Here is a 9,570-nt window from a genome sequence, read left to right as displayed (position 1 = left end):
GCCTTACATCACTTCACAATTCTAGCCCCTACCAGACAAGGCCCCGTGTTTCTTGGCCTCAATTCTAAGTTGCCATTAGCAAGTCAGATTGGCCCAGCTAGAGTCAGGAGTTCATTGCTGCACGGTGCATTATAGCAAGGGTAGGTCAAGGTGTAAGCAATTAACAGGCCTTCTGAAATCCAGCAGCCTCACCCTCAATGGTTCCTGTGATTTTTTTTTTTTTTTTTTTTTAAGCGCTGATCCTGTGTATTTGGCAGGAAAACTAGACAATCCAGCAGCCCAGGAGAGAAAGGTGGGCTTAATCCTCCTCCTCATCGTCTCCAGCCCCGGCCCCACCCTGGCCCTGCTTGGCGTTCTTCCTCTTCCCGCGGCCCGGGCGGCCACCCCCCTAGGGAGAGCTCAGGGAGAAGCCCAGGCGGACAATGAAGGATATTCACCACCTGCTTGCGGACCCTGATGTGGCGCTGGCGGATCAGCACGCGAGCCTGGTGGATGGACTTGGCCAAGCCCAGCTTGAAGACTTGGGCCTGTAGGCGTCTCTCTAAGAAATCCTCGGGCCGGGCGCGGTGGCTCAAGCCTGTAATCCCAGCACTTTGGGAGGCCGAGACGGGCGGATCACGAGGTCAGGAGATCGAGACCATCCTGGCTAACACGGTGAAACCCCGTCTCTACTAAAAAAAAATACAAAAAACTAGCCAGGCGAGGTGGCGGCGCCTGTAGTCCCAGCTACTCGGGAGGCTGAGGCAGGAGAATGGCGGGAACCCGGGAGGCGGAGCTTGCAGTGAGCTGAGATCCGGCCACTGCACTCCAGCCTGGGAGACAGAGCGAGACTCCGTCTCAAAAAAAAAAAAAAAAAGAAATCCTCGATCTTCAGGCCTAGGATGTAATCGAGACTCTGTCTAAAAAAAAAAGAGAGATCCTCGATCTTCAGGCCCAGGATGTAATCCAGCTTCATCTTGCCCTCATCTAGCGCCCCAGTGCGGACCCGCCGCCGCAGCGGGGCGCTGCCTTCGAACAGACGCCGCGTGGGTCCTTCTCATCAAGCGTCAGCAGTTCCCGGGTGGCCTCGCGGATCGTGGCCAGGGTAAATCTGACCCTCCAGACCTCACGTTTGTTCCGGAGCCCACACTCGCCGATCAGCTTCAGCTCTTGGTCGAGACGAGATTTCTCAAAGGGTCTCCGCGGGGTCATGTAAGTTTTGCGACAAACCCAGCTCCGGGCCACCGGCGTGTTGGCTCCGCTTACCCGTCTGCGCCCAGGCGCAAGACCCGGCCACTGAGAAAGAGGTTCCTGTGATTTTTTTAATAGGCAAGAGCTGGGTCAACTTCCCTGCTACTGTGGCCACTATATTCCCAGCTTTCCTGCTGTTTCAGTACAGCAAGGTGTATTCTGACCTTTGAAATACAGCATTGGGTTTCTTGCATCAGTAACAATGCTTCTTTCATTCTACTCACTCTGGTTACCTTGAGTCTTGAAGACGATTGATGTTTACAGGGCGATAAACGTAATCATTTGGCATAGAGAAAAAGGGTTAAGAAGCCGTGCTGTCAGTAATGGTTATGGAGTACCCACTGGCACTGTGTGGGGGGCTCTGGGAACAGCTGAAGTGATGATGTTGATTATGATGCCAAAGATGATGGTAACAACAGTAAAAGAATTGAGAAGGATGAGCCTCCTGAAAAAACATAAGAATCCAACAGAGAAAAGGAACACAAATAATTAGATCTCCATGTAGTGAAAATAATCTTGAGTTAAAGACTCAAAGACTTGGGTTCTAGACGTGGCTTTGCCCCTTAACTACGTGAGTTAAGATCATTCACATAGCCATCTCAGACTCATCACTTGGCTAGCTGTGGTCCACATCTGTAAAAATTGGAATGACTTTCTAAGCCAGAAATGTCTGGGATCCTACAGTCTATAATTTCTATGCCTGGAGGATCAAGTGGATCTTGGAATAAATGAGGTGATCAGAGCCAGGTGAGGATCAGTAAGGTCTGGTTTCCTAGGAGATGAGTCTTCAAGAGAGATTCAAAAGGCGTGAGGACAGCCTTTGGTGTGCAAACCCTAAAGTATCTGAGAAAATCTCATTCAAGCCAGTCGCGGTGGCTCAGGCCTGTAATCCCAGCACTTTGGGAGGCTGAGGCGGGTGGATCATGAGGTCAAGAGTTCGAGACCAGCCTGACCAACACAGTGAAACTATACTAAAAATACAAAAATTAGCCAGGTGTGGTGGTGTGCGCCTGTAATCCCAGCTACTCAGGAGGCTGAGGCAGGAGAACTGCTTGAACCCAGGAGGCAGAGGTTGCAGTGAGCTGAGATCGCACCACCACACTCCAGCCTGGGCAACACAGTTGAGACTATGTCTCAAAAAAAAAAAAAAAAAAAACTCATTCCATTTAAAAAGTGTATTTTGCCAAGGTTAAGAATGCATCCGTGACACAGTCTCAGCCCAGGTGGTTAGGATACAGCTTGCCTTTATACATTTTGGGGAGACATGAGACATCAGTCAATACATGTAAGATTTACAGTGGTTTAACCTGGAAGGGTGGGACATCTCAAAACGGGGGGCTTCCAGGTTATAGGTAGATTTTAACGTTTTCTGATTGGCAATTGGTTGAAGAGTTATTATCAATAGAAAGAAATGTCTCGGTTACAATAAGAGGTTATGGAGACCAAGACTTCATCATGCGGATGAAGCCTCCAAGTAGCAGGCTTCGCAGAGAATAGATTACAAATGTTTCTTTTTAGACTAACAAGACTTAAGGTCTGTGTTAATGTTAATGCTGGTCAGCTTTTCCTGAATTCCAAAAGGGAGGAGCGTATATGAGGAATGTCAGACCCCTGCTTCCAATCATGGCCTGAACTAGTTTTTCAGGTTAACTTTGGAATGCACTTGGCCAAGAGGAGGGGTCCATTCAGATGGCTGGAGGGGGCCTTAGAATTTTATTTTTCATTACAGGTGGAGGGGAAAAGGCAAGGTCTAGGGTAGAAGACAGGGCCCACTATATTGGCTTGAGAGTACGCTGATCTAAAGGGTAAACATCGAAAATGTAAGCAGAGAGTTAATTTGGGCCAAGTTAAGCACTGCAACTTGGAAGCACAGATTCAAGTTGTCCTGAATGTATGCTCTGATTAGCAGCAGTTACAAGTAAGGTTTTAAAGGAAAAGAAGAGGTGAGTTCCTGAGTTGTTTATCAAGAAGTTACATTAAAATGATATAAGATATTCCTTGGCTATACATTTTTCTTTGCCTCAAAAATTCCAGGAACATGAAGACAATGGTGAAGCAGCTAGTCTGAAAACTACAGGGAAGAAAAGAGGCCGGGTGCGGTGGCTCAAGCCTGTAATCCCAGCACTTTGGGAGGCCGAGACGGGCGGATCACGAGGTCAGGAGATCGAGACCATCCTGGCTAACCCAGTGAAACCCCATCTCTACTAAAATACAAAAAACTAGCCGGGCGAGATGGCGGGCGCCTGTAGTCCCAGCTACCTGGGAGGCTGGGGCAGGAGAATGGTGTGAACCTGGGAGGCGGGGCTTGCAGTGAGCTGAGATCCAGCCACTGCACTCCAGCCTGGGCAACAGAGTGAGACTCCGTCTCAAAAAAAAAAAAAAAAGAAGAAAGAAAGAAAGAAAATAAAGAACAAAATGTCTTCAAATAATTGCCCCTGGGTACGGGTAGAGGCATGTATGTGATTGAAGTCCCATACTCACTTCTCTCTGGGCCAGATAAATTTTGCATACCTCACATAGCTCTGACTGCTCTGAGCTATTTTTCTTTTCCATTTCTCGCTTTTGATCAGAATTTTTCTCTTCTAAAAGTATTGATCATCAGCCGGCACTGTGGCTCATGCCCTGTAATCCCAGCACTTTCGGAGGCGGAGGAGGGTGGACCACCTGAGGTCGGCAGATCGAGACCATCCTGGCTAAGACGGTGAAACCCTGTCTCTACTAAACATAGAAAAAAGTAGCCAGGCGTGGTGGCACATGCCTGTAATCCCAACTACTTGGAAGGCTGAGGCAGGAGACTCACTTGAACCTGGGAGGCAGAAGTTGTGGGATCGTGCCGAGATCGTGCCATTGCTGTCCAGCCTGAGTAACAAGAGCGAAACTCCATCTCAAAAAAAAAAAGTGTTGATGATCAACATTTCAGATGTCTGTCCCACATCACCACGAAGCACATCGAAGGGAAAGAGGGAACAGGTACTATGGCTCAAGAACATAGAGAAGTCTCAAGTCCAGATTGATTGGCAGCACAAAGGTGAGGTAGGAGAATAGGGAATTAGGGTAGCCAAGGGTTGGGGCATAAGCAAAGGAACGGCAGGTGCAGTTAATTCTCATAAGCAAAGGAACAGCAGGTGCAGTTAGTTCCCATAAGCAAGAGAGCAGCAAGTGCGGCCAGTGCTAGGCAAGACTGTGCAGCATGCAGGCCACAGCTTCAGTCTGTGGAACAGGAGTTTCCACTTCAGCTTCTGATTGACTGCAGGCCAAGCCTCCACCTCAGCCTCTGATTGGTCTCAGGCCAATCCTTCATAGGGTGTAACCAATCGGAGGCCTCGAAAGGGCCCCTAGGGGTGTTGCCAAGTTCTTTCAGCTCAATAAAAACCCTACTTGAGGCGTCACTTTAGCTGCTTGCTCACACCTGCTTTTACTCTGAGTTGTACTTTTGCTTCTTCAATAAATCTGTGCCTTTGTTACTCCATTCAAAGGGCAGGGACCATCTGGGTCCTGAATTATATACCAGACACAGAGCTCAGGACAGAGGACAGAGCTGTAAAGATGCCTAAAGAGGCCAGCCCTTCCCAGCATGTCCCCAGGAGGCACAGCTGGGCCAGGGAGGACATGCTGGGTTTGGCTAGTGTCCTTGGTGCTATGGACACACCAATGTCTTCAGGTCCCACCAAGACCACCTGTCTAGACCCCAGAACCTAACGGCTCTAAACCAAAGATGTGAGCTCACTGTAAAATGTGTGCAAGGGTTGGGGGAAGCCTGGCAGCCAGCCCTCACCACTTTAGCTCACAGACAAATTCAGCAGGTATCAAAAATATCACAGAAGCAATAGGGGTTTTTTGTTGTTTCTTGGGGTTTCTTTTTGAGACAGAGTCTCACTCTGTTGCCCAGGCTGGAGCCCAGTGGCACGATCTTAGCTCACTACAATCTCCGCCTCTTGAGTTCCAGTGATTCTAGTGCCTCAGCCTCCAGAGTAGCTGGGATCACAGGTATGTGCAACAACACCCAGCTAATCAAGTAATCCATCCGCCTCTGCCTCCCAAAGTGCTGGGGTTATAGGCATGAGCCACTGCACTCAGCTGAGGCAACAGTTTTACAATCTCAAAACATCTAGCAGAGTTGGTATACACCTTTTTGACCAATAGACCAGGCAAAAATGTCTGAACTATATTTAGCCTTCAAACTTTCTAATTTAATTTTAACAACAATTTAAAAACTAATTTTATTTCCCAAAGGTTACTGAAAATCATGTGAACTCGAAAAGCATTTGGGCTTATCGACTTAATTTATGAGTGTTCACTTATTTAGAAGTCAACTTGGTATCATGTAGACAATATAAAAACATAGCATGTACACAGATACACATAAAAAATAGACACTGCCAGGCATGGTGGCTCACACCTGTAATCCCAGCACTTTGGGAGGCTGAGGCAGGTGGATCACCTGAGGTCGGGAGTTTGAGACCAGCCTGACGAACATAGAGAAACCCCATCTCTATTAAAAATATAAAAATAGCCTGGCATGGTGGCACAGGCCTGTAATCCCAGCTACTCGGGAGGCTGAGGCAGGAGAATCGCTTGAACCCGGGAGGTGGAGGTTGCGGTGAGCTGAGATCGCATTATTGCACTCCAGCCTGGGCAACAAAAGTGAAACTCCATCTCAAAAAAAAAAAAAAAAGAAAAAATAGACACAGACACAAATTAAGATTTTTATAGCTTTGGCTGGGTGCAGTGGCTCACGCCTATAATCACAACACTTTGGGAAGCTGAGGCAGGTGGATCACTTGAGGTGAGGAGTTCGAGGCTAGCCTGGCCAACATGGCAAAAAATCTGTCTCTACTAAAAATACAAAAATTAACCTGGCATGGTGGCGCGCACCTGTAGTCCCAGGTACTCAGGAGGCTGAGGCAGAAGAATCACTTGAGCCCAGGAGGCAGAGGTTGCAGTGAGCAGAGATCATGCAGTGAGCAGAGATCATGCCATTGCACTCCAGCCTGGGCCACAGAGTAAGACTGTCTCAAAAAAAAGAAAAAAATATATTTTTACAGCTTTGATTTTAAAATTTTAGTCATCAGACAGGTAAAACTCAGTAGTTTAAAAGGACAGTTGGATTAAATTCTGTCTCCGTAAATGGAACAGATTAAAGTTTTTGCAAGCCTTTATGGAGTTTTAAAGAAAACAGGGAAGCGAATTTGTGTCTCAAAGCAGAGAGAATGTAAGCATTTTCAAGAAAGAGTTCAGATATGTCGAAGGAAGATTAACAGTGGATGTCAAGGTAATGCAAAATCCTAGGAATTCACTGGAAAGTTTTACAAGGAAATACATAGATGGGCCTAGAAAAACTTCAGAAACTGAGGTAGGAGGCGGGACTCAACTCTGGAGGTGGAGCCTGGACACCAGACCAAACTGAGGACTAGCTGAAACAGGTGCAGGGAGGTAGCAGCTTCCGTAAGACACACCCACCAGTGTGCCATGTCAGTTTACCATCGCCACGGCAACACCCAGCCGTTACTGCCCCTTTTCATGGCAGCAACTGGAGGACCCAGTAGTTACTCCCCTCACCTTAGAAAATTCTATATAAACCACCCCTTAATTTGCATATAATTAACAGTGGATGTAATAAATTAACAGTGGATGTAATAATTATGACAGCAGAACCACCTCTGAGCTGCTGCTCTGCTACCCTGGGTTACTATGGGGCAGCCCTGCTCCAGAAGGAGCAGCACTTGTGCTGCTGCTGTACACTCTGCCACTTCAATAAAAGTTGCTGAGTTCGTTCCTGGGCAAAGCCGGGAACCCTCCCAGGCTACGCCCCCATTTTGGGGCTTGCGTGTCCCGAACCAAAACCTTTTCAAAATAGCCAGCCAAATGCCAGAAAGTTGTACTTTGAAGACCAATCTAGTTGGATAGGTGGATTTTTTCATTTAGTTTCCATTTCTTACCTGGATTACTGAGCTTGGGGTGGAGCCCATTAACAAATAGGGCCAAGAAAGTATTTGCAGTTCTCAGGGCCTCATAATTGAACACGTGAAAAGCAGGCACAGCTAGGAAGGCGATCTCGCTCTTTAAAAATCAAGAATCCCACTTTTACTTTGAATCGCAGGTCCCCAAAAGAGGACAGAGTGCTGTGGGTCCAGGGCCACACAATGTCTCCACAGTGCTCCTCGCACCATCGGCCCATCCTGTGCTCAGCCCACGCCCCACAGGAGTCTTATCCCTCGTGGGACAGCGTTTTCATCACCTCCAAGCCTTCAAACTTCACTGTTCTTACCGAAACACACCAAGAAAAAAGTAGCCCCCTGTAGTAATAACCATTCACCACATTTGCCGTCAGCTACTTCTGAAACTGCAGCTTTTGCCGGTGACATGCCAGCCATTGCACACACAAAGGTCAAGTTCTCTCTCAATACAAAGTAATCCTTTTGTACTCCAAAAGCCAGAGATCAGGAAACTCAGTGCAACAGAGAGCAGTGCTCTAGACCTGAGAAAAGCATGCCCACAATTCTCAGGACTCCACAAGAGAAAGAGAGGACCGAGAGAGAGAGAGAGAGAGAGAGAGAGTGTGTGTGTGTGTGTGTGTGTCTGTGTGTGCATGTGTGTGTGTCTGTGTGTGTGTGTCTGTGTGTGTGTGTGTGTGTGTGTGTGTGTGTGGTGCCTTTTCCTGTGTTCCTCAAGGGGTCTCAGAAGTCTCTGCTGGAAGTCTCTAGATTTCTTCACGTGGTATCAAAGATGGCCAAAGAAAGGAGGAGCAGAAGCGGAAGGAAATGGAAGAACAAGTCCTAGAGGAGGTAATTTGGAAAGATTTTAAATTTTCTGAAAGGCCAATGAAGTTTTCCATTTTTCTCAGCAAAATCATGCCAACAAGAAAGGAAGCAAACAGAGGGATTAAACTTTTTTTTTCTTCCAAAGGGAATTTCAGTCGACTGAAAAAAGAATTCCCAGAAACGGGATCCCAGGGAGAAAAAGCAGAAAGATCCTCCTTGTCAATAAAAATTATAGCTTGAATATCAGCTTTTAATTAAGCTGATTTCTAACCATAGAGCTCTTAAAAAAAAATCTTTTCAAATCTTTTATCAGATTTCAGCCAGGACAAATAGAAAGTAGGTCTCCCATTCTGCTTGGTTCTAAAACAACTTTTATTTTATTTTATCTTATTTTTCTGATCAAGTGCACAAATGAGTTATTTTAGGCATATCAAAGGCCCTCCATTTTGGCCTTTGTAATTTAGGGCCATCTGAAGTCCTGTGGGCCCATTTGTTCAAATATCTGCAAGACAAAGTTCCCTCGGTGCTATACAGAAAATCAGCGATGTTTCCAAGGGAAGCTGCGTCCTCAGGGAGTCTTCGGACTCGAATGCTTTGTTACCCATAATTTAGAGGCCTGAATCATTCACCGCCAAGCTCTGGGCTGTGTTTTGGGTCCAAATGTGCTGCTTGTGAGTGTAACTCCTCAGTGCGTCAGTACTGAGTTGTGTCCACTTTTTTATGTGTCTCAGAAACGCTGAGTCCCCGGAGGGTCAGGAGTCCTCACGAGTGCTGGTGACCAGCCTTTACGTGCACTTGCTGGCAGCGTGAGACAGATTATGGATGTTCTCCTGAGAGAGGAAACCCTTTAAGGCAGGAAAGTCCCAACACCCCCAGGAAGTCTCCAGTGATTCAGGGTCCCTAACGGGCTGGAGGGAGCAAGTGCCTTTTATCTTTGGAGTGAAGAATCCACTCTCATCCATTAGAAAAAGGGAATCTCAGAGAGGTTGGTCATGCATAAAAGTTTGATTTCCAAAATGAAAGGTCATGATGCAACAATGTCTTGCCTGAAAATGAAAGCAAACTGCCAACTCCAGACCTATCAGTTGCCAGAAAAATATCCTGATCTCCTGACTTAAATAGGAAAGTCAGAGACAGAACCCTCATTCAGAGAGAGTCAAAGAGAAGCCGCTCAAACGAAATCTAGACCTCCACCAAAGCAACGGGGGTCTGGATTCAGGAGAACTCACCCGCAACACCAGTGACACTTCTGAAGGTGGAGAACGCAGTGGGGTTGTGCTAGTACCACGCACCGCCTTCAGAGAAAAACAGTGGGTGGTTGGTATGGGGGGGTTCACTCTGAATCCTGCTGACTTACGCCAGCTATATCAACCTAAAGGAAAATACTTTCTGAGTTGGCAGTTTACTTGGGCCAAGTTTGAGGACTGCAACCCAGAAGCATAGATTCAAGCTGCCCTGAATCGCTCCTCCCAGTAGCAGTAGTCGTGTGTGTGTGTGTGTGTGTGTGTGTGTGTGTTTAATCTATTTATTTATTTATTTATTGACTGGGTTATGAGACTGGCTAAGTTTTGTATTTTTG

General features: G+C 46.9%; 1 pseudogene across 1 annotated transcript in view; it reads right to left on the bottom strand.

Moving 5' to 3' along the window:
- Positions 1-210: 210 nt before the first annotated feature.
- The window catches only part of LOC105522591, a 15,569-nt pseudogene continuing 6,209 nt past the window's right edge, over positions 211-9,570 (bottom strand). The window contains exons 2-4 of the transcript XR_001003474.1: positions 1,573-1,675; positions 924-1,290; positions 211-555 (exon numbers count right to left, since the gene is read on the bottom strand). The product of XR_001003474.1 is annotated as a 40S ribosomal protein S9-like (transcript). The remainder of the gene's footprint in view (positions 556-923; positions 1,291-1,572; positions 1,676-9,570) is intronic.

Source organism: Colobus angolensis, unplaced genomic scaffold, assembly GCF_000951035.1.
Source record: "Colobus angolensis palliatus isolate OR3802 unplaced genomic scaffold, Cang.pa_1.0 Scaffold437, whole genome shotgun sequence".
NCBI lineage: Eukaryota > Metazoa > Chordata > Mammalia > Primates > Cercopithecidae > Colobus > Colobus angolensis.
Note: the sequence above shows the minus strand (reverse complement) of the source record. Positions and strands in the feature narration are given on the sequence as shown.